Consider the following 22,801-nt stretch of genomic DNA (forward strand, 5'->3'; position numbering starts at 1 on the left):
TTGAGCCTGAGAGCGGAGCCCCTGGAACTTCGGCGTGACTAATTGTGGTCCTACTTGCCCCTGTATCAATCAAAAACTTTCTGTCTTTCCCTAATACTTGACTGTGAACATAGGGACCTTCTTGATCTACAGGTATCTCGATGAGAGGCAAGCCTACCTCCCTCTCTAGGCTGTTTCATGAATACTGCTGATATTCTGGATAATCTGACTGTGCATACTGGTACATCTGCGATGTAACATGCTGTGTTGCAGCAATAGGCTGCGGTGCTGTAACTGTCTGTGGTGCATTCTGTGACTGAGGAGTCTGTGAAACTTGTTCTTGTCTAGGCGGACGTGGTCTTTCTTTAGTCTTACCAGTAGCTATGTTATGTTTCAGAACTGCACACTCATTTATAAAATGACCTGGCTGTTTACAATAATTGCAGTTCCCTTTAACGGGAGCTGCAGGATGACTGGCTTGATTCGGACCCCTTTTCTGACTGTCTTGAGGAACAGATTGTGCAACTAGCACTTTCATTTTCGTGTCTTTCATACGTTTTCTCTCGTGTTCTTGCTCTTCCCTGATTCTATTCTGGTGGTACTGGAGCATCTGGAGCATCTGGGACGGAGTATTAGCTTGCCAGGTGCTTTCGACTTTCAAAACTCGATTTTTAATTGATGGACTTGAATTCTCGACTAATTTAGTAACAAAAAGGTGAGGGTATGACTCACTACTTGTCTTGAGACCACTGTTGATACTGAAACATTTTTCAAATCTAGAATAAAAATCACTAATATCTTCATCTTGCTTCTGTTTACAGGCTGAGATTGCATCCCAGTCTTCTTTTCTGGTTGTCAATAATCTGGGTAAAACTTGAATCAATAATTCTGGTAATTCTTTACATTTATCTCCAAGACCGGTACCTGGTACTCGTGCCTTGTCTTCAGCTTCTAGAACTGTCCAATCGATCTTTTTCTCTCCCACCTCCCATTCTTTTTCCTTTAGCTTTTCATACACCCCTGCGGGCAACAGGACCTTTAACATTTTAATGATATCTGGGTAAGTGTATTCTCCCATACGGAGCATGTCTTTTAATTCTCTATGGAACCCTGCTGGATCTTTGTCATGACAGGGAATTAATTTCTTCATTTCAAGGAGTTCCATCTTTGTGATTGGAGTGTATACAAACACTCGTTGCATTTCGCCACCCGTTCCTCTGACTGGGTGGACTTCTCGTAGCGGATTCTGTCTGTCTATGTAGAATGATTTACTTTCTGGGGGTGAGACATGAACAAAATGCGGGTTCAAAAACGTTCTATATTTGTGACGTTGTTCTAGAATGACACTAATTAAATCGGTACCTAGACCTCTCCATCTGTACTGGAGTAACTCGTTCAGGACATCATGTAACGGACCTGGATCAGAGTGCTGACCCTCATACAGAGTAATGAGGTGCTGAATTATATACATACCCACCAGTCGCTGTTCGGCTGGGGGCATTTTCAGAAACATTTGTGCCACTATTTCGTCTGGAAAAGTGGTAGAATCAGTAATCCATCTGACTGCTGATCGGGCTATTTCTTGTTCATGCATAGTACTTAACTCACTATAACCAATTCGTGATTTTAGAATGTGATCGGTAGCTTGGAATACTTGTTCTAGGGAACCTTGTTCTGGTGCTGGATGATGGAAAATAGACTTGTGTTCTAGACGCAAATGGCGATCTGGAAATCTAGATTTTCCTACATACGCTATTCTGGCAGTATTCTCGTCGTCTTCCTCTTCAGGATCAGAGGTACTTTCTTTCTCGCTTACTTGTGCTGCTTTACGCTGTTCGTGTATCTTTATTATCTCTCTACGGATTTTCTTGTACATACTTTCCATGGCACTAATGGTATTGTGCTTTCCTTCGGCTATATTATCACTCCACTTTGTCAGAGTTTTCATTTCGGCTGGATCTTTAGACGGGTAATCTTGTTCTCTTATTAGACAATTAATTAAGAACTTTAATATCATACGCTGAATCTCGGCTTTCCTTTGAGACATGGCATCACTAATACTTTCTGGATCATCCCCTGTACGGATGAAACGATATATTCTGTCTAGATCTTCTTTCATATTCGGCAAGGTGACTAGATACTCGGTCACCCTCCTTACGCGTACTGAATATAAAACCATATTAAATTCGCCTGGAACTGGGTCATAGACACATTCGCCAAGGGTTTGCCTGATTTCTGCAACAGACTTATTACTTTTAGGAGTACGCTGTGATGCTTGAGCATGTAATTCGAGTGCTGATAAACGCTTGTATGGCGGCGGGGTTTGAGGAAGACCTCCTCCTGCGGCCCCTAAACTGGAATCATCAACTGATGCTTTTCGTCCTGGCAGGGTCGGTAATTGTAACGTGGGCTGGACTTGTATGGCGGGCTGACCCGGGGGGGGCTGTTAAAGGCACCCCGGTGTCTGGAGGAGCAGGAATTACCTGATTTACAGGGACTGGCGGAGCGCGAACAGGATTTGCATATTCGGGGACTGTGTCGTCCAGATAGGACGAAATAAAAATATCAGCTGCGGTCTGTTTGTGACGTAGCTTGGTCGGAACTAATGGTGGCGGGAAATTACTGGATGCCTCTGGGGTCGCTTTTGGCAAGCCCTCAGCAAGAAGAGGATACATACCCTTAATAAGGGCATGCCTCTGTCTGTCTGACTGTTCAGTTCTAACTCGTTCACCTATCTCGATTAATTCTCTTTCTTGGACTCGTTCTTGGGATTCTCTACTTAGTTCTGACTTTCTGATTTCTTTTTCGGTTCTTTTATGAGCTTCTTTGCGCCATAACTCGATGGCGTCTTTCTGTGACTGTCTGACTTTCTTTTTCCATAATGCTTCTTCTACTCGCATGATGCATTCAGCATCCCATGTACCCGATACGGGCCATCTATACTTTTCTTCTAACTGTTTGGTATAATCTACCCATAAATCTAGATACAATATGGCGCTTATGCCATGCTTCTGATACATAAAATGACCTGGACTGTCCCTGGGCGGGACAGGAACTGCTTCTTCTAACAAACCCTTTCTAGTTTTTAACTGACGTAGTCTCGAAAAGAGAGACATTGTAAACTTGAATCGGAACACAATACAATAAACGAGAAACAATAACAATTGGGAGAACAATTCAGGCATACCACGACATTGGAAATACATTGAACAACATCATAACATTACAGTTCGGACAGAAATATTACCTGGAATACTGAGAACAGAAACACAAGAATTTCTCGAGAACGGAACAGACTAGAGTTACTGGATGCACTGCTGAAACAGTACGGAACATACCGGTCCCATAAAGGGACGCATCAAGACCCGTATCCACCTAGGTGAACACTTCGTTTGTGGGCCTGGGTACCACCTACCCACGGACCAGAGTCAATTTAGATTGACCCTGTCTAGATACTACCCCAGCAATGGTACTCACCGGGCAGCAAGAACGGAAGGCCTTGGACTGGACTGGACTGCTACGACGACGGACGACGAACTTCGGACTTCAGTTACGGGTGGGCCTCCGGATACCTCGGACCTTGGACTCTTGGCTTGGGCTCTGGTCGGGACTCGCCGCGTTCCTCCACCGTCTCGTTTGGATGCTGGACCGCCTCCTCCGTCTCCTCCGTGGGCCTGAGGGATACTTGAGCAGAAATATCTGCCACTGCGCAGAAGAGTTCCGTCACGACTGCAGAGGGTCAGGGGGTCGGCGTGGCTTCACCGACGCGTGGGGAAAGGGCAGGTCCCTATTCGGGCGCCATTATGTGGTAAATAAATAAATAATACCCTATTTTTGACTAGACATATATCATAACAGATAGCTCAATAAATAAGAGTCAAGATTCGAGGTAGTAGGAGTTTTTTGCAGGTTTAATACAGCATAAGGACAGGAACAGGACAACCTGCATAGGAACAGGGGCCCAGCAGCTGCTGGGGCTGGGTCTGGGATGAGCGCGCTAACTTTTAATAACATTACATGAGCTTATATACAAAACGCAAACACATAGCATTACATTGCAGTAGGCGTAGCAGTGGGTGGAGCAGAAGGCGTGACGCGTAGCAGTCACGAAAGATAAGAGTAAAAGTAGGTGTAACTGGGCGTATACATAGACATGTGGTGCAGACGTAACAGAATATGTCATGAATGGGGCGGAAACATTGGAGGGGGCTACCTAAGGAGCCGGGACCTCTAACCTGGTGGTGCGCGCAAACTGGCAATGACGTGTTACTAGGAGAAGCTGGGGGCTATGAACTCTGGGCTAGGAGCAGAGACTAAAGTCTGGAGGGTCGGAGCGACATGTACCTAAACTCTATCTAGTATCTGATGTTTAGGGAACATGTTGATATAAACTAAGAGTCAGGAGGGGAGAGGCTAACAGACTCTAAGACTGGAGCATGCATTATTCTACATGTAGTGCGTGATGAAGAATATTAAATGACCATTAAATACAGTATTTCTCTTAACATGGAGACGTGAAGGCTAGACAATGACGGAAACTATTGATACAGTTCAGTAGCTTAGGAATGCAGAGAAGGAGGACTGAACTGATAACTGGAATTATAACATACTTTTGGCAGACTCAGAGGCAGAGCCAAACTGCACCGGGCACTGCGAGGCAGGAAGTAAGTGAAGGGTCGAGGATACAGGTGGGGGCTGTATCGCTCCTCAGCGAGGACTTCAGGAGACAGGAGCTGAATCTGATGTCTCAGGCCCTTTTGAGGCCTAGAAACGGGGACTTTATAATGGAATAACGTGCACACTGAGAAACGTGGCAACATTACTTTACATAGGCCTGATATTCGTAGTATTCACGAGGCCTGGAAACTGGCATACTAGAGGTGGACACAACTGTAATTGCGTCATTAATCAGACATGAGGAGTACATATGCATATTGATCATGCACACATAACATATGATGGATGACACGTAGGGACACAGAACATGGCAAAATTTACTTTTCCACAGAACCGAAACAGACGCAACAATCTCCGTCTCTACGGCCTGGCAGAGAATTGCGAAGGGACTGATCCCATCGCCTTCTTCAAATCATTTTTACCCACACTTCTTCATCTGCCTGAGGGTACTACGCTCAACATCCAGCGAGCACATAGGCTGGGCCGTCTCCCCTCTAATCCCTCTCCCTCTTCACGGCCGAGGGGTGTCATCATGTACTTCCTCGAATACACTGACCTTCTTAAAGTCCTCTCAGCGGCCCGGGCCTCACCTCGTCTCCAATGGTCAGGATCCAACCTCTTCTTTGCACAGGATTATGCCAAAGCTACAGCCAGTCGTCGCAAAGCCTTTTTAGATATGCGCCCAGAGCTACGTGCTATTGGAGCCAGATACGCCCTTTTTCATCCTTGCCTGTTCAGAGTGACCCACAACAACAAGACCACGACCTACGAGGATCCTGTTCGTCTCAGAAGTTTTTTGAATGCTGCACAGTCGTCTGACATGGACTTCTCTGGCACCTCCTCAGCTTTTCCTCCGTGAACCCTGTTAATATGACTTCATTGTCTTACTCAATTTACATGTTTTATGTTTGATGTTTCCTGTTTTACAGTTTGCCTTTCCTAGGCACCTTAATGTTTTTCCATTTCTGTGTTTCCCTCTGACTCTTTCCTACCTCTCTCGCATCCCTGCTGGATGGACAGGTAATTTTCCTTAGTGTCTCTATCTGTTGTCTCACTCTGCACCGTTGTTTTGTTTCATTTCTCTCTTCTTCACATTATTCCTTTACACCTTTTTATCTTTTAACGTTGTGCTGTTTTCTTCTTCCTTCAGTAGTCTCACTCATATATGTTTTCCCTCCCTCTTTCTCGCAGGTTTACAATATGTTTGGCGTTTTCCACTCGACTTGTTGGTTCGCTTGCATTGGACGCTTGCTTCCTTTGCCTGGCGCTCCCCTCTCACTCTTTCTTCTCGTCTCCTTTCCCTGGTGATCATTCCTCCCCGCCTCTACCCTCCGTAAGTATGTTTTCCCCTTTCTCCCGAATGTTCACTTTCCTTATTCTGATTTTTTCTCCCTCAAGTTCACTAGTTTCCTTTCTTCCACAGGTGTCTCTCTTTCTTATTTCTCGACAACTTTTCTTCTATCATCTCCTCCCTATCATTCTTGCTATTTCATGGTCTACCTTCTCATATTTCTCATATCAACTGCTTTTCTCTCTCTCTCTTTTGCTCTTTTTTCTTCTCCATCACCCTTCTCTTTATCATCCTACCGCATTGCCTTTCATTGATTTTCTCATTTTCTCTGGCTTTCTTCTTCTTCTGGGTTCTTATTGCATTTTCTTTCTCTCTCATACCATTTTTCTCCTTTCTTATTTGCTATGTCTCTGAAAGTGATTACATGGAATGTTAAGGGCGTTAATTCCCCCATCAAACGGCAGAGAATTTTATCTCACCTTGCTCGTTTGAATGTGGATATTGCTTTTTTGCAAGAAACTCACTTATCTGCTGAAGAATCTGTTAAATTGAAAAGAAGTTGGGTGGGCGATGTTTATTACTCTCCTGGGGATGGTAAACGCAATGGTGTTGCTATTTTATGTCACAAAGCTCTTTCTTATTCCCTGCTTGCTCAAGAATCAGATGCTGAAGGCCGATGGATATATGCCAAACTCTCTATCAAGAATGTTCCAATTTCTCTCCTCAATGTTTATGCCCCTACCACTGGTGATCCCACTTTTTGGCACTCATTCTCCCAGCACATCACCAGATTCATTGATGATGATTTTATACTAGCAGGAGATTGCAATCAGCCCCTAGACCCCTTTCTAGATAGGAACTCCAAAGCACACTTCATCCCCAACAAATCTCATAAATCCTTTTCTCAAGCTATTTCCCAACACAAGCTCACAGATGCTTGGCGCCTATGTAATCCTGAACTTCAGGAATTTACTTTCTATTCTCCATGCCATCATTCCCAATCCCGAATTGATTACGTTTTTGTTACCCACAACATTGCCCAAACTCTCACTCATGCGGAAATTGGTCCAATTTTACTTTCTGACCATGCCCCCACATTAGTTCAATTGGACATCTTACCCAAATCAACAGGCCCCAAACGCTGGCGTTTCAACAATTCCCTCCTCTTGGACCCTAAGTTCACTACCTCCTTCACCTCCTTCTCCCACGAGTTTTTCTCCCTAAATGATACCTCCCCTGTCCCCAAACACACCATTTGGGATGCCTTTAAAGCGGCGGCAAGAGATTTCATCATTGGCTTTGTTGCTAAAAAACGTAGAGCTGCTCGCGATTTTACCAAGGCTATCCTTCTGGATATTAAGAAATTGGAGCATTCTTATTTTACTTCCCGATCACAGCAAACTTTAACCGCCCTGGTTAACGCTAAGATGAAATTTAACAAAAAATCTACGGACGATGCATCTCTGTACTTATTAAAATCTAGTGCCAAGTTCTATGGAGGCAAAAATAAGGCAGGCAAGATCTTAGCCAACTATCTCAAGGTGAAACACAATAAATTAAATATTGAATCAATCTACGATGCCAACTCAAATCTCAAACACACTGACGCAGACATCCTTGCTGAATTCTCTACCTTCTACAAGACCTTGTATTCTTCTGAAACTCAGCCTTCTTCCCACTCTCTAGACGCGATTTTTCCTCCATTCAAAAACCATCTCACTTTCCACTTGACCTTTCTCACTTAGAACTTGATATATCCCAACAAGAACTACTCGAAGCGCTTCAAACCCTCCAGAAAGACAAGGCCCCTGGGCCGGACGGCTTCACAGTAGAATTTTTTCTCCACTTTTCAAAATTCCTTATCCCTAGACTCCATTCCCTTGTTGGCACCTTCCTTTCCCTGGGTTCCTCCTCAGGCTCTTTTTCAGACGCCCATATCTGCCTCATACCCAAGGAGGGGAAGGATCCTCAACACTGCAAGAATTACAGGCCAATCTCTCTGGTCAATATTGACTATAAAATTTTTGCAAAGTCTCTTGCGGCACGTCTCGACCTTCTTCTTCCAGACCTCTTGGGCGAGGAACAGTCGGGCTTTGTCAAGGGTCGTTACATCACTGACAACACCAGACTCCTCTTCAATATTCTTTCCCAATCTCGCCTTTTACCCCATCCCCTAGCGGCCATTGACCTGGATGCCGAAAAGGCGTTTGATAGGGTCGAATGGACCTATCTCTTTCACACCCTACGCTGGTTTGGTTTCGGTCCTATTTTTATATCCTTAATTTCACTACTTTATTCTCATCCACGCGCAGCGGTTTGTGCCAATGGTCAAATATCCTCCTTTTTTGATTTAAACAGAGGTGTTCGCCAAGGTTGTCCCCTATATCCCTTTCTCTTCAACCTGGCCTTAGAACCCTTCCTCTCCAAACTCCGTCAACATCCATCCATCCATGGTTTTCAATTGTCAGATTCCCACATCAAACTAGCTGCTTATGCAGATGACATTTTGCTCTTTGTCTCCAACCCCTCTGTTTCCATTCCTGCCTTTCTCAGTGAAGTCCATGCCTATTCACACATATCTGGCTATAAACTTAATAACGATAAATGCGAGATCCTCCCCTTGACTAAATTCACTTTCAAACCCGATTTTGCCGCCTCTAATTTCACGTGGAAACCTTCCAATATCAAGTACTTGGGAATGCATATTACCCCTACCATCCCAGACACTGTTTCTCTGTGCATGTCCAAATGCATTCAGAAATTAACGGATCTCACATCCAAGTGGCATCCCCTTTACCTATCCTGGTGGGGTCGCCTTGACACTATAAAAATGATGTTGTCTCCCATCGTTCTCTACACCCTCTCCAATATTCCGGTCCCTGTCCCCTCCAAATTTTTCAAAAAGATCAACTCTATTCTAATGTCCTTTCTTTGGAATAAAAAGAAGCCACGAATGGCTCTAGTACGTCTGATTCGTCCTAAAACTGAAGGTGGGGTTAATTTTCCTGACTTCCCAGCCTATCACAAGGCGTTCCAATTGAGGCAAGCTTCTTTCTGGCTACAAGACCCTGAGACCTCATGTCCTCTATGGACCAAATTTGAACGCCTCCTTCTTTCTCCCTTCTCCTTTGCTGAATACCTCTCCTTCTCCCGTAAACCCGCTTCTATCTCTACTCCGATTCATAAGTTTACCACTAAATTACTCCTCTCTTCCACTCACTTACCTCCTATTACCATTGCTGCTTTCCTCTCCTCCCCCATATGGCATAACACGTCCTTACTCATACGTGCCAGACCCTTCTTTTGGAAAACTTGGCATACTCGAGGTCTTCAGTGGATGTCCCAACTTTTTTCTCAATCCTCTTTCTTATCTTTTGACACCCTTCGCTCCCTCTATGACCTACCCACTTCCTTTGCACGCAAATATCAATTGCTTAAAGACGCAGTCCTAACGAAATACAATAACCTTTCTCAGCCCTGCCCTCCTCCTCCTTCATCTACTCCCACTTCCACACTCCATTCCTTCTTACGCACTTCACCAAAAGCTGCTGCTATTTACAAATACCTTCACGCTGGTGTGACTCCGAGACCTAAATCTAAAGTGGAAGAGTCCTGGGAGCATGATTTATCTGCCTCTTGGTCGGTTTCCTTCTGGGACAAAATCTGGACCAAACTTCGCAAATCCTCCAGAGCAGCAACCCTCACTCAGACTTTGTTTTTTATTTACAATAGACTCCTCTTCACACCCTCTGACCTTCACAAACGCTTTCCTAATACTCCCCACACATGCTGGTCTTGTACGGCGCCACAAGCTAATTTATTTCATATGTTATTTCTATGCATTCATGTTCGTAATTTTTGGCTACAGGTTTGGGCTCAAATTAACTTAATTTTCCACACTACTACCCCTTTTTCCCACACGCATGTTTTTATGGGAAGCCTCTCCCCTTGCTGGGATGATGTTGATCTAAAACCTCAGATTGTTGATCTATTGCTTGCCGCTGCCTTCCAACAAATAACGGTCAATTGGAAAGACTTCTCCAAAATTTCCTTCAAGGCGTGGTGGTTTAATGTGTGCCACAACCACAGACTCGATACTGCTTATGTTTTCCCGGCTTGTATGGCTATTAAACGCATGGACTTATGGACTCCCGTCACACTTTATTTGGACTCATGTAGTAAACGCTTATTTCACCCTCTGCCTCCACAACAGGAAGTTCCTAAACCGCCTTAGTCGCTCGATACATTCCACTTATCCTCCATTGTACCATCTTGTTTTAATTCTTTCCAATGTTTTCATGCTTTTCATATTTCATGCTTAACGTGTTTTCTCTTTGCCTTTTCCTTTTCTCCCATCTTGTACTCAGATTTCTTTTATTATACGGCTTGCTTTTGTATGATCGTTTTATTCTGCTCAGAGTCTTTACCTTGATATCACATTGTACTCTGTTTTGACACCTGGTTTTCTCTTTTATTATTATCAAATAAAATTTTTCTTGAACTTAAAAAACATGGCTTAATGCTGCCTTGTAAATAAGGCCCCATTTTTACACTATGCGTAGCGCGAAAGGGGTGGGCAGTGGATGTTGCAGTGGGCATTCCACCGCAACACCCATTGTTTTTGACACTGGGCCCTATTTACATGGGCAGCATAAATAGGAGGCAGCGCCAAAATTAAGACCAGGAAAAACCTGGTCTTTAGTTGGCGAAGCGAGGAGAAATGCTTCATTTCTCCATGTTTTTGCTTTTTCGATGTGTGCTGCCTTGTGCAGCGCACAAGGAAAAAGCAAAATGTCTTGGATTGTTTATGTGTAGGAAGGTGACCATTCCTGCACATAAACAATCCTTAAAAAACATGACATTTTGTAACTTCCATGTGTGCTGCATTAAGCAGCACACATAGAAGTGACAAAATGGCATTTCAACATTCCTACCCTGCACGCAGACACTATGGTGCAAGGGTGCCTGCGTTGGTGCTACACTGCTAAGTGTAGCAGAGGGAAACGCAAGGCTGCACCATATTCTTGGTGCACCTTGCGTTTCTGAAGTGGCTGAATGAGGCGTTAACACATCTGTTAGCTTCCAGGAAAGCGTTAAAAACTTGGTTGTTTAGTCTTTAAAATGTCTGCGAACCCCTTAGCCGAAATCCTGTCTCTGTTACCAGGCGCCTTAACACCCTCGGGTGATTGTTCGCGCTCTATAAATTGTCATTTCATTTCATTTTGTTAAGCCATGACAGCTAATGCCTCACTACGCCACTTCCTTGTACATATGCCCTAGAGTTTAATATTATGTATCGCGTGTACATAATTTAGCATTAATGATTCTTTTTATATACCTCTAAATGTTATATTATGCTGAACTCATTAGGTAAAACAGACAGAATTTTTCATCAAAATCTCTTTAAGTTGATTTAACTTTAGAAGAAAACATTTGGGTGAAGTTTCATTGGAGTTATGACTAGAGGAAAATAAGAAAGGAAGTTATCAAAATATGAAATACAAAAACATTTTTTTCAATGTATGTACTAAATAATGAAAATGGAGGAAGGGTTTTTCCACAAAAATGTGTAAATCTTCGGTTTGATGGCCATTTTTAAAAAAAAACATATTTTATTGAGTTATCATTGTATTAGCAAACACAGAACGCCTGCATAACTTGCAGGATGTACAACTTAAACAGACACATGACACAGAGCATTTAAAACCCCTCAAGACTAGATAAATTAGCACACGTTCGAACATCAACCTATTTGTAGAGGTCCTGAGTTGTGGAGGGACAGGCAGCTAATGGCCATTTTTAATGTAACCATTCTAACATGGTGGACAGCTATGCTAGAATGCTAAATTAAACGTAAAAAGAGTGGAAAGAGATTGTGTGGCATCACACAAAATGAAGTGGGTGGGCGGATAGGCAGCTGCCCACCTTTCATGGAACAAAAACGATGTAGATGAAGTGCAGCAAGGGTGGCACCTGGGACCAGGGGCAAGAATAAAAAAGAGATTGCTGGGGTGGCAATAGGGCAGAGCAAGAGGCATGGAAAGAGAAAACACGTGAACTTTAAAGGAATCCTTAAAATGCAAAATAATAAACAAGTTTCCCCTCAAGCCTAAAGTAGAAAGATATAACACATGGCACTGAGAAACCAAAATTCTTCTGGGTGGGGCAAACGCAAGAATGGAGAGGGAAGCCATTGAATCAAGATCAGACAACGGAGATAGACAAATCATAAGCAAGTGGTTGACCCAAACCCACTGCTTGTTTTGAATTGGAAACAATAGGTCTTTAGTCCAGACCTAAAAATGCCAAGTATTCACATAACATAATAACACGTCATACACATCAGTCACCGGTTTCTTTGAAGCCAAACAACTTAAAAGTGGCATTCAATGTATATTACAATAATTAGATACCTATCATATTACTACCACAAAAGTGTTTTTATATTATTACATTGTTGTAAAATAAACAACTTAATTTATCTGTTTTTGTTCAACAAATATTTTTCAACACAATAAATCCGAAAATGAAAGGAAATTGTTTCCATAGGCGCTGCTTGAGATTCTGCCTTCTGTTAATGACTGACACTCACCGCAGGAATGAATTCTTACAACCCACCTCTTAGCATTGTACACGTCTCAGTTACACTGAAAACATCCCTCACAGGACAGCATTTTCTGTCTTCAGCTTATTTTTACAGCATTGAGCACAAGTTACAGCTTGGGAAGCATCCTGGAGGAATCCACTATAAATAAACGTTGCACTTGAAGCTGTGTTCACATCACTGTAAACGGCATACTTTGCCTGCTAATTGCAAGTACTACAGGGGGGGAAACGTGCTCACTGCTGAAGCCATCAGCAGTCGTACTTTGACCTTAAACATCAGATTTCCAAGAGGAAGGTTCTCAAGTTCCTAAAGAGTACACAATGGTTAACCAAATCCACACACCTCTTAATTCTTTCTAAAACGCATATTTGAATAGACGAATGTTGTGTTTATAATCCTTCTTCAGAGGCTTTGCAGATATGTTGGACTCAATGTCACACTTCTTGTGTCATAGGTGTTATTTTCTTCATAGTCCTACAGGGACGGACCAGTGAACCCTGAAGTGCCCCGAATGCATCCTCGGTACTCTCCAGACCTGGAGGTTGTTAGAAATGTTCTTAATGTTTGGTTCATTTTTAGGGGACTGTGGGGCAGGTTTACTAAAATTTTTACACTGTGTTTGCATCACAAAAGTGACACAAATCAGTGCAAAATCTTTTATATAAGCAAGTTTAGTGCTGGAAATAACGTGAAAGCAGCGCAAAGTAGTGCCAAAGGGCCGTACCATAGGTGGTGCATGGCCATTCCCATATAGCCACCCAAGGCTTCTCATGCTAAACCCAATTTAATAAAGACAGCGGATAGGGTTTAGCATCAGAAAATTGTGCACCCTTCAACCAGGCGCTATGCAGGAGAAATGCTTTTTCTCTGCACTGTGCGGCCCACATACAAAGTGGAAAAATGTCCAAGGATAGTATTTGTTACTGGAAGGATATCTTTCCAGTACAAAACCTACGCTTGACTCACAAAGACACTGTTGCACTATGGCGCAAAGGTATCTCCGTGGCACACAGCAATTTCCGTGCCAGCACTAGGGAGAGGGGAGGAGAGGGCCATATTTCAATAAATTTGGTGCTCTCCTGCTCCCTCCTTCTCACACACACAGTGCAGCATTTGCGGCTGCTGCACTGCGCGAAACATTGGTAAATCTGGCCCAGTGTGAGATCCAATACCACTGAACTAGTGTGTTGGAGAAAACCTATCTTAAGGGGGGGTGGACACAGATAGAGATTGATGAAGTTTCAATGTCATATGAGCACAGCGAAGAAGTAATGTGAACATGAAACTGCCTGAGGAAGAAAGCAACAGCGCTGGAGGCCATAGCACAGTGCAAGGCCCTCAGATGGACCTGGCCGTCTCCCACTGTTTTTGCGTTCTCTGGTTACCTTGTGATGACACTCTACTTGACTTGTTATATTGTCCCGATAACATTTAGGGTTATTAATGGATTCACATATTTGGGGTTTCTATGTACAATTTGGCAAGATCTTCTTAATTGTATTTGCAGTACCACCAATAATGTTTGTTGCCCCTCTGTGCTTCCTGGCAAGGGACTCTGGGCTTCTTCAGGCGCTGCAGCAAGTTCCTTAGGCACAACTCCTGACAGCATGCTAACCGATCTTCACGTATAACTCAGCCACATGGCATAAGGCAAAACACACGCAAGAAGCACATGATTTTAGGTGGGAAATGGATGATTATTAACATCCATCAATCAACTTGTTTATAGTTAATACTGCATTTCTGCACATGGTTCTGGACACATGCTCCAAAACATCCAGTTTACATTTGCACTTTTCACGCAATTTCAGCTTAAAGTTCATATTGCATTTGTGCACAGTGTTCTGGACAGGAAATTGTGGATCCGCAACATCTGGTTAACATTCGCACTTTGCACGTGATTTCAGCAACGCAATCGAGAATGTATGTATGCATAATTGCATTTTACAGAGTAATGAAATCTGATGACCATCTAAAAATTTGTGTTATTCTGTACAGTTCATATTGCATTTTGTTCATGATCTTAGCCATAAAGCCGAGGATTCGCAATATCTAGTAGACATTTGTATTTTGCACATGATTTTAGTCACAAGACTAAAGATGGCTTAGACTAAGGATCAACTTACATACAGCTGACTTATACTTAATTGGTGGCTGAAATTGTGATTATGAAAGCTTCCTTTTGTCCTTTGTTTTTCTTTTTTCTTTGATAACTTGATGATTTTAATACAAAATTGTAATGGTTTTTAGTAACTGTATTCAATAAAATAGATGCAAGAGGTCACAACAGTCTTCTGGCTTCAATCTCGTCTGCTGAGGGGACCACAGTGATCCTGCTGATGACACTTGGCAAGGATATCTTCTACTCCTCAAAAGGGCTTTCTAACAAGGCAGCTCCTGGATGTAAAAAAAGGAATTGGTACCACTAGAAACACTCACAATATATTGTTCATCCAGGTAGGGAGAAGGAATAATGGAGTCAGCGCATCACCACTTGACACAGCGCCAACTACAACTGGTTGATTGACCAAACCTTAGAGAGAGGAGCTTTTTTTTAAATGTCTTCTAAGGATTCGTCTCTCAAAACAGACTTAAATTGTACAATTTCTATTTTCACTATATTTAGTAACTCTGCACTTTTTCCAAGTCAATTTTAAAACTCATATTAATGTTTTATCCATAATTTGGTGACTTTCCATTTTTAATGGTTTGTTTGCCAGCGCTCTATTTTTAAAATTATATTCAGCATTAAAAAAGGCATTTAGGATGTAATGTATCCGAGCGCTAGTGCTTAAGAGCTGCACTCTTAGATTGTGTTCTTCACAAATCACCAGTTGAACTGTTCATTGGTTTTGCCTGCCGTTACTTACAGTACAATGACACTTTATAAAACATGACCTATCAGATGTTAAACACTGCACACTTCTAAAACAACAACACGCGCTCCTCCATTCTGCTGCGTCGATCTAAATATTAACTTTGCGAAGATTTACTTAACTCCCTTCAAGGATGGCAGCTAAATATGAAGTTACTCTCTCAGCAGACTGCCGATAAAAGGTCCTGCCACTGAGGTGTAAGACAAGGCTAGTGTTTGTTGCACTTGGCTTCAATTAACTCTTTTGCAAACTTTCTTTCCTAGACCCCATTGGTTAAAAACCACCTTCCAAAAATTGAACGCCAGTCTACTAACCCAGCTATGGAATTTACATAAACAATGAAAGTGACATTGTCCAGCACAAGTTTATTCACCCAACATTATTACAGAAAATAAACAAGCATATGGAAATGCAATAGGTTTCACATCTCTTGGCATGAGAATTACTATTTTTTTATTGGTGTTTGCCTGGAGGCTATGGTAAACGGGCCTTTTGCCATGGTAGATGTGGCAATGGCGAGATATTCAGCAGTCAGCTTTGTGGCTGCACTTTCTTTTTACGGTCTATTCCCCTCATTTCTTCTCTCTTCTGAGGCTGGATGGTGGGCTGAGAATGGAGGCTGGTGGGAATGGGTCCCCCTATGTTGTGCAGGGCTGAGAGAACACATTCCTTCTATTCCTGGGTCAGGTGAGGCAGATTCATCTGGCAGAGCATGTGTCAGATTTGTTGCTTGTGGCCAGAGGAGTCTGTTATCTTACTCAGTGTTAAATTTGTAAAAGAATGAGTGGCAAAAGCTCCACTCTAGAGGGGCTATTAAAAATCGGCCCGCTGAATGCCAAGGCTGTGGCATGTTGAATCTAGCTCAGGCCTCTTTTAATCCACTAAAAGACAATCCCTGTGTCTTTATCTCACTCTTGATGGCTCCTACTTTCTATCTTTGTGCCCATGTTTCTGTCTTTCTCTTCTTCCTTCACTCCTGTTTGTGTGTTTCTTTCTCTCTTGCTTGCAGGCAATATCTGATGATGAATAATAAGTACTGGTCCCCAAAAATGAGTGCCGGTGGGCCCCAGGGGCCCTTAAGCCTCAAACATGGGCCACCATGGCATGGGGTTACTTTCCCTCTCACCCTATTTCATGCTCTGGCTGTTTGGGGGTGGTTGGCCTTGGGAGCTGAGTTCCAGAGTGCAAAGGTCAATCAATCAATCAATCAACCATTGCATTTGTATAGCGCACTACTCACCCGGAAGGGTCTCAAGGCGCTTGGGGAAGGGGTCCGCTATTGCTCGAACAGCCAGGTCTTGAGTTGTGTCCTGAAGGCGAGATGGTCCTGGGTCAGCCGAAGGTGGATGGGGAGGGAGTTCCATGTCTTGGCCGCCAGGTAGGAGAAGGATCTTCCTCCGGCGGTGGCTCTTCGGATGCGTGGTACGGCGGCGAGGGCGAGGCTTGTAGAACGTAGCTGGCGGGTGGGCGTGTAGAAGGTCAGGCGGTCATTGAGGTACTTGGGGCCCAGGTCGTGGAGAGACTTGTGTGCGTGGGTAAGGAGCCTGAACGTGATCCTCTTGCTGACGGAGAGCCAGTGCAGGTCCCTCAGGTGGCTGGAGATGTGGCTGCGTCGGGGGATCTCCAGGATGAGTCGGGCGGAGGCGTTCTGGATGCGTTGGAGTCTTTTCTGTAGCTTGGCTGTGGTTCCGGCGTAGAGGGTGTTTCCGTAGTCCAGTCGGCTGGTGACGAGTGCCTGGGTGACCGTCTTGCTGGTTTCGGTCGGGATCCATCGGAAGATCTTGCGGAGCATGCGTAGGGTGTTGAAGCAAGATGAGGAGACGGCGTTGACTTGTCTGGTCATTGAGAGGGAGGAGTCCAGGATGAAGCCCAGGTTGCGTGCGTGGTCTGTTGGCTTGGGAGTGGTGCCCAGGGCGGGGGCCACCAGGAGTCATCCCAGGCGGAGGGCGATGGCGAAAGGTGAGGTGGGTAGCCAGCAGGGCGACTCCTCCATTACGTCAGAGGAGCGCCGCCACACTGCTTTCTCACAGTGCGAGTAGCAGAAACATAACATGGTATGTTTAATACCATTGTATATTTCTGCTTCTTGCACTGCGAGAAAGCAGAAGGCAGGGGTATGCCTGGTTGGGGGCGGGCGGGAGGGTATGCCTCTTTGGGGTGGGCAGGTGGGAGGGGTGGGGATGAGGAGTGGCTTGCACCACTCCGAGTACCCTGACTGTTTGGTCGGCCCTAGGGCCAACCAAAGCAGTCATGCGCACTCTTTTGCAGTCATACGCACTTTTTTAACACCTTCCACGGTAACCCATGCACGACTCTCCTCCCCCGTCCCTCATCCGCGAGTATTGCTTGCCACGACTGGTAGCCAGCAGTAGCTTAGAAGCAGATCTTGGGTGGTCCTTTGCTAGCCAGCAATAACTTCTACCCTTATGAGTGTTAAAATGGCCACCCACCATTCTATAAATATCCATTTTTTGAATCCACTTAGTTCAACTATATCGACCGGTCACCACCCTGTTGGGTCCTATTTCATTTTATTTTCTCTCTCTGCTCTCCTGTCTTCATCTCTGTGAGTGATAGGCTGCATTGATCTGGGCAGTTCTCAGGCTCCTTATTGGCGAGTGGAGAGGGCCCCCTGCTATTGTAATGCTGGAGGTGGAAGCAAGGCCCCTTTCCTTTGACCTGAGTGAGGTTTTCAATGGGTGGAATTATTGGTGGTTAGACTAGAGGTGACACTTTTTCATTGTTGTCTCTTTAACTTTGATTACCTTTAGGGTCATGTTGTCTGCTCTGAGGTACGTATGTTGGTAAAGGGTGGGTGGGCAGGACCCTTGGTCTGTTGCTAGCGGTGGGAGGATAAGCAGCCATAGATAATGCTGACCGTGGCTCCTTTTTTGATTTTCCTGAAGTGCAGCACTCAATGCCTTAGATATGGATGATTGCAGGATCAGTGCCTGAGGCAGAGCTATTTAGTATCTTCATGGGAGCTAGAACTTAGTCCACGTCACAGAAGACCGGCTTGTCAGGCATGAAACTAGGGTGGCATCGAACAGATCCCACAACACAGAAGACTGCCTTGTCATGATCCATAGTTGCATGTGGGGTCAGGTCTCTGAAGATGAGGTGGAAAATTTAAAAGGGTGGCAGGTTGCCCTTAGAAAAGACAGTTTCAGGATTCATAATACTGCGAGTCAGGCTCCAGGATGACCCCAGTGCATTCTAATGCTCGCAGTTTTTCATAGAACAGTCTTATTTTCTAAGTGTAAAAGTTAGTAAAGCATTGCATGTAACACATTTTCTTATATAAGTTTCAGGATCCTTACAGATAAGCTGATGTGACCAGAGCTTCAGCAGTTGCTCCGGCGGTTATGCTTCTGACGCTAATGTTCAAATACCATCATTCAGTAACAAATGTACTTTCCTGGCACTTTCCCTCAGGAACAGACATTCAGTTCCTTGATGCCTGCAAAAAAATATTTTTAAATTATGTCTGCCTGCATTCATACAAGGAAGGTTTAATATACTCAGATGCTCGCCCCCAGAAGGACTACATTATATTTTTTGTCCTTACTTTACCACGTTCAGTCCTTCCTGATTTAGTATTTTTTTTCCAAATTGAAAGTAGACTATACATTTCAGTGGTCTAAGTACAAAGAAAGTATGAGAATTGAAATCTACGATGCAAAGCCAAGGAAGGGGTAAAGCCAACAGAGACGCGGCCAGTGTGAATTTGTGTTTTGTGACTAGACAGAGCCAGAAGCCTCGGTATTAAACAACCGATAGTTATGTTGCAGAATATAATATAATATAATATAATATAATATAACATAATATAATATGATATGATATGATATGATAAGATACGATATGATACAATATAATACAATATAATATGATATGATGTGATGTGATGTGATGTGATGTGATGTGATATGATATGATATGATATGATATGATACGGTACGATACGATATAATATAATATGATATGATATGATATAAGATAAGATATAATATAATATAATATAATATAATATGATATGATATTATATGATATGATATAATATAAGTGTTAGCAAAGGAAATGGGTATTGCTGCAGCTTAAGCTGATTTTGTTTGTGAAACAAATAGTCACAATTTTCAAAATAGAGCGACAACATTGTTCGAGGAAATCAAAGGTAAGTAGTGGGTACTTAGTAGGGATGGGCTTTCAAGCATTGATGTCCTCATCAAAATGCTAATGGTCAAATATTTGCACATCCCTGAACTAAGAGACTTGTAGAATGCCGTTCCTCAGCATGCTTAGGACCTCCTGGTGTTTGGGTCCAAGCGTGAGAACCCCCTGCTGTTTCACTCTCCCATAATAAAGCCTACAGCAAAAGCATAGTATGTCCGAAAAGGCATGATGCCCAGTGCTAGTGCCCCATTTCCCTGCAGCACACAATTTAGGCTTTGCAGGGGATGTTTTTTATACTGAGGTAGTAAAGAATAAATGTCTTATCCATCAGCCTACTGGTTCCAACCTAGCATGAAACACTGCCAGAGTTATTGACCTTTGAAGATGTAACAGGGTACTTAAAGTGTAACACTCGTACAATTTATTTTTATTTATTTATTTAAAATTTATAATGCGCAACAGCTACCCGCAGTGGGTTTCCCGGCGCAAGGGATAGACTGAAGAAGAAAACTGACATCAGACACAGCTGAATTTAGCAACAAGAGCTACAAGGAATTAGTTTAAAAGAGTAGGGTCTTCAGTTTTTTTCGAAAACAGAGCATGTTGGTCTCGGTCTTCAGGGCAACGGGCAGGGCATTCCAATACTTGGGGCCAAGATGGGAGAAGGATCTTCCACCCATCTTCACAAGCTTAAATCTGGGGATAACATAATCACAATTGGCCGATGATCTCAAAGTACGCTGGGGCCTATAGGGTTGGACTAAACTTTCTAGATACAATGGGGCAGAACCCTGTTTGATTTTAAAAAGATAGTATAAGGCTTTGAATTTAATTCGACTCGAGATCTTGAGCCAATGGAGATCGCGAAGAGCCTGCACAGCCGAAGACCTCCTCGGAATATTAAAAAGGAGACGAGCTGATGAATTTTGTACGACCTGTAATTTTTTGACAGTCGCAGCATCTGCGCCAAGATAGAGAACATTACCGTAGTCCAGGCGAGATGTTACTAACGCCTGGACTACGGTTCTCCTAGCGGCATGAGGCAGCATACAGAGAATTTTTTGGAGCCATCGTAAGGTAGTAAAACAGATGGCCGCCACCTTGGTGGCTTGTTGCCTCATAGACAGTCTATCATCTATGAGAAAACCCAGGTTACGTACCACCTGGACTGGTAGAGGGGTAGGACCCATAGTGCTGGGCCAGTGTTGAGGGCCCCAGAGATCTTTCTGTTTCCCCAAAATAATGATCTCGGTTTTATCACCGTTAAGCTTGAGGAGATGCCTCTGCATCCACTCAGCCACAAGTGACAAACCAATTTTCAAACCAGACACGCTGTTATCTTCAGTGCTGGAGAGGGAAAAAACGATTTGCGTGTCATCGGCGTATGAAAAAATAGTCAGCCCGGCTTCCTCTGCGATGGTAGCGAGAGGTTTGATGTAGATATTAAATAGCAGCGGGCTGAGAATAGACCCCTGAGGGACACCATACGCCGATGAACATATCGTGGATGCAGCTTTCTGAGAGAAAACTTGGAATGTGCGCTCACTTAAAAAGGAGGCAAACCAAGCAAGTGCGGGGCCATCTATTCCAAGGGAACGGAGAGAATTTAATAAGATGGAATGGGACACGGTATCGAACGCTGCGCTCAGATCCAGAAGGATGAGAGCAGAAGTTTCACCGCGATCGATACCGTGCCGAAGTCTCTCCGTTACCCCTAGTAATGCAGTCTCAGTAGAATAGTGAGCTCGAAAACCGGACTGGGATGGATGTAAAAAGCCCTGATTTTCAATAAAAAGAGAAAGCTGCGTGTTAACATGCCTCTCCAGTATCTTTGAGAAGATAGGCAGCAAAGAACTAGGTCTGAAGTTGGCAAGGTTTGATGTGTCCGCACCAGCCTTTTTCAGAAGTGGGACCACCATCGCATGCTTCCAGTCCTGTGGCACACGAGACTCACTCAGGGAGGTATTAAGAAGTCTCATAAGAGGGCGCCGACACTCAAAATCGAGCAACTTAAGGATTTTAGCAGGCACCGGATCACGCGGTGAACCAGATCTTACACTGTTCAGGCAGGCGAGGAACGAGTCATCATCAAACAGAAGCCAGTTAGTTATCTTTGCCCCTAGAGACATAGGTACAGTCATGGTCGCACACCCCAGTTGAGACTGAGTTGCTGTGTTAGAGGCACTCATGGAGTTGTTAATACGCTCAACTTTGGCGATAAAAAATTCCGCAATGGAATTACATTGGGCTTCTTCCAAGACTGGGGGGGTCGGTAAAGTATCAGCACCAGTCAATTTTTTAACCACTGCAAATAGAGTGCGAGGGCAATTCTGAGCTTGCGACACTATATTTGTCGTGTATGTAGCTCTTGCCTCTTTACACCTAGAATGGTATCCCTTCAATGCTTCTTTGTAAGCGATCTTTCGAGAAGCAGAGTAAGTGCGCCTCCATTTCCTTTCCAAGGCCTTACAATTAGTTCTCTGAACCTTTAAATCGGGCGAGAACCATGGGGCCGGACATCGATGGAGTTTGGAAAGTCTCGGAGTAGAGGGAAGCACGATGTTTACAGCATTCGTGAGCCAAGATGTAACTGCCAAATTCAGGTCTTTAAGAGGGGCTTCGTCATTTAAGGGACGAGTATCAAAGAGATGTTGGTTAAACTTCGAAATATCTAGTTTACCCCATCTATGGACTAGTTCGCCCTTGCCCTGTCTATTCAAAATAGGCAGTTAGATGTCAGATAGGGCGAAGTGGACTGCGAAATGATCAGTCCAGTCCAAAGGACGAGCACTCTGTGAGCAGTCAAAGGAAAGATTGGAAAGAATTGGATCCAATTGATGCCCCGCCGAGTGAGTGGGACCCGAATTGCACACCATCAGGCTCAATACCTCTAAATCACTTAAAAAACTCTTACTTAAGGCGCAAGAAGTGTCATCAAGATGTAAATTTAAATCGCCAAGAATAGTAAAATTTGCGGCTTTAAGAAGTAGAGGAGCTATAGAGTTGGTGAGCACGGATATCCAGGTATGGGCATTGCCGGGAGGGCGATATATCAAAAGGCCAGATAAAGTAAATTGTGGGTTAATAGCAAGTTTAAAAAGCGCTGCCTCACAACCAGGAAGAGGGAAAGTTTCAAGTTTGCAAAGGTAACAAGACTTGAAAATTATAGCAATACCTCCTCCTTTCCCAGAGTCTCTG

Source organism: Lissotriton helveticus, chromosome 2_1, assembly GCF_964261635.1.
Source record: "Lissotriton helveticus chromosome 2_1, aLisHel1.1, whole genome shotgun sequence".
Taxonomy (NCBI): Eukaryota; Metazoa; Chordata; class Amphibia; order Caudata; family Salamandridae; genus Lissotriton; species Lissotriton helveticus.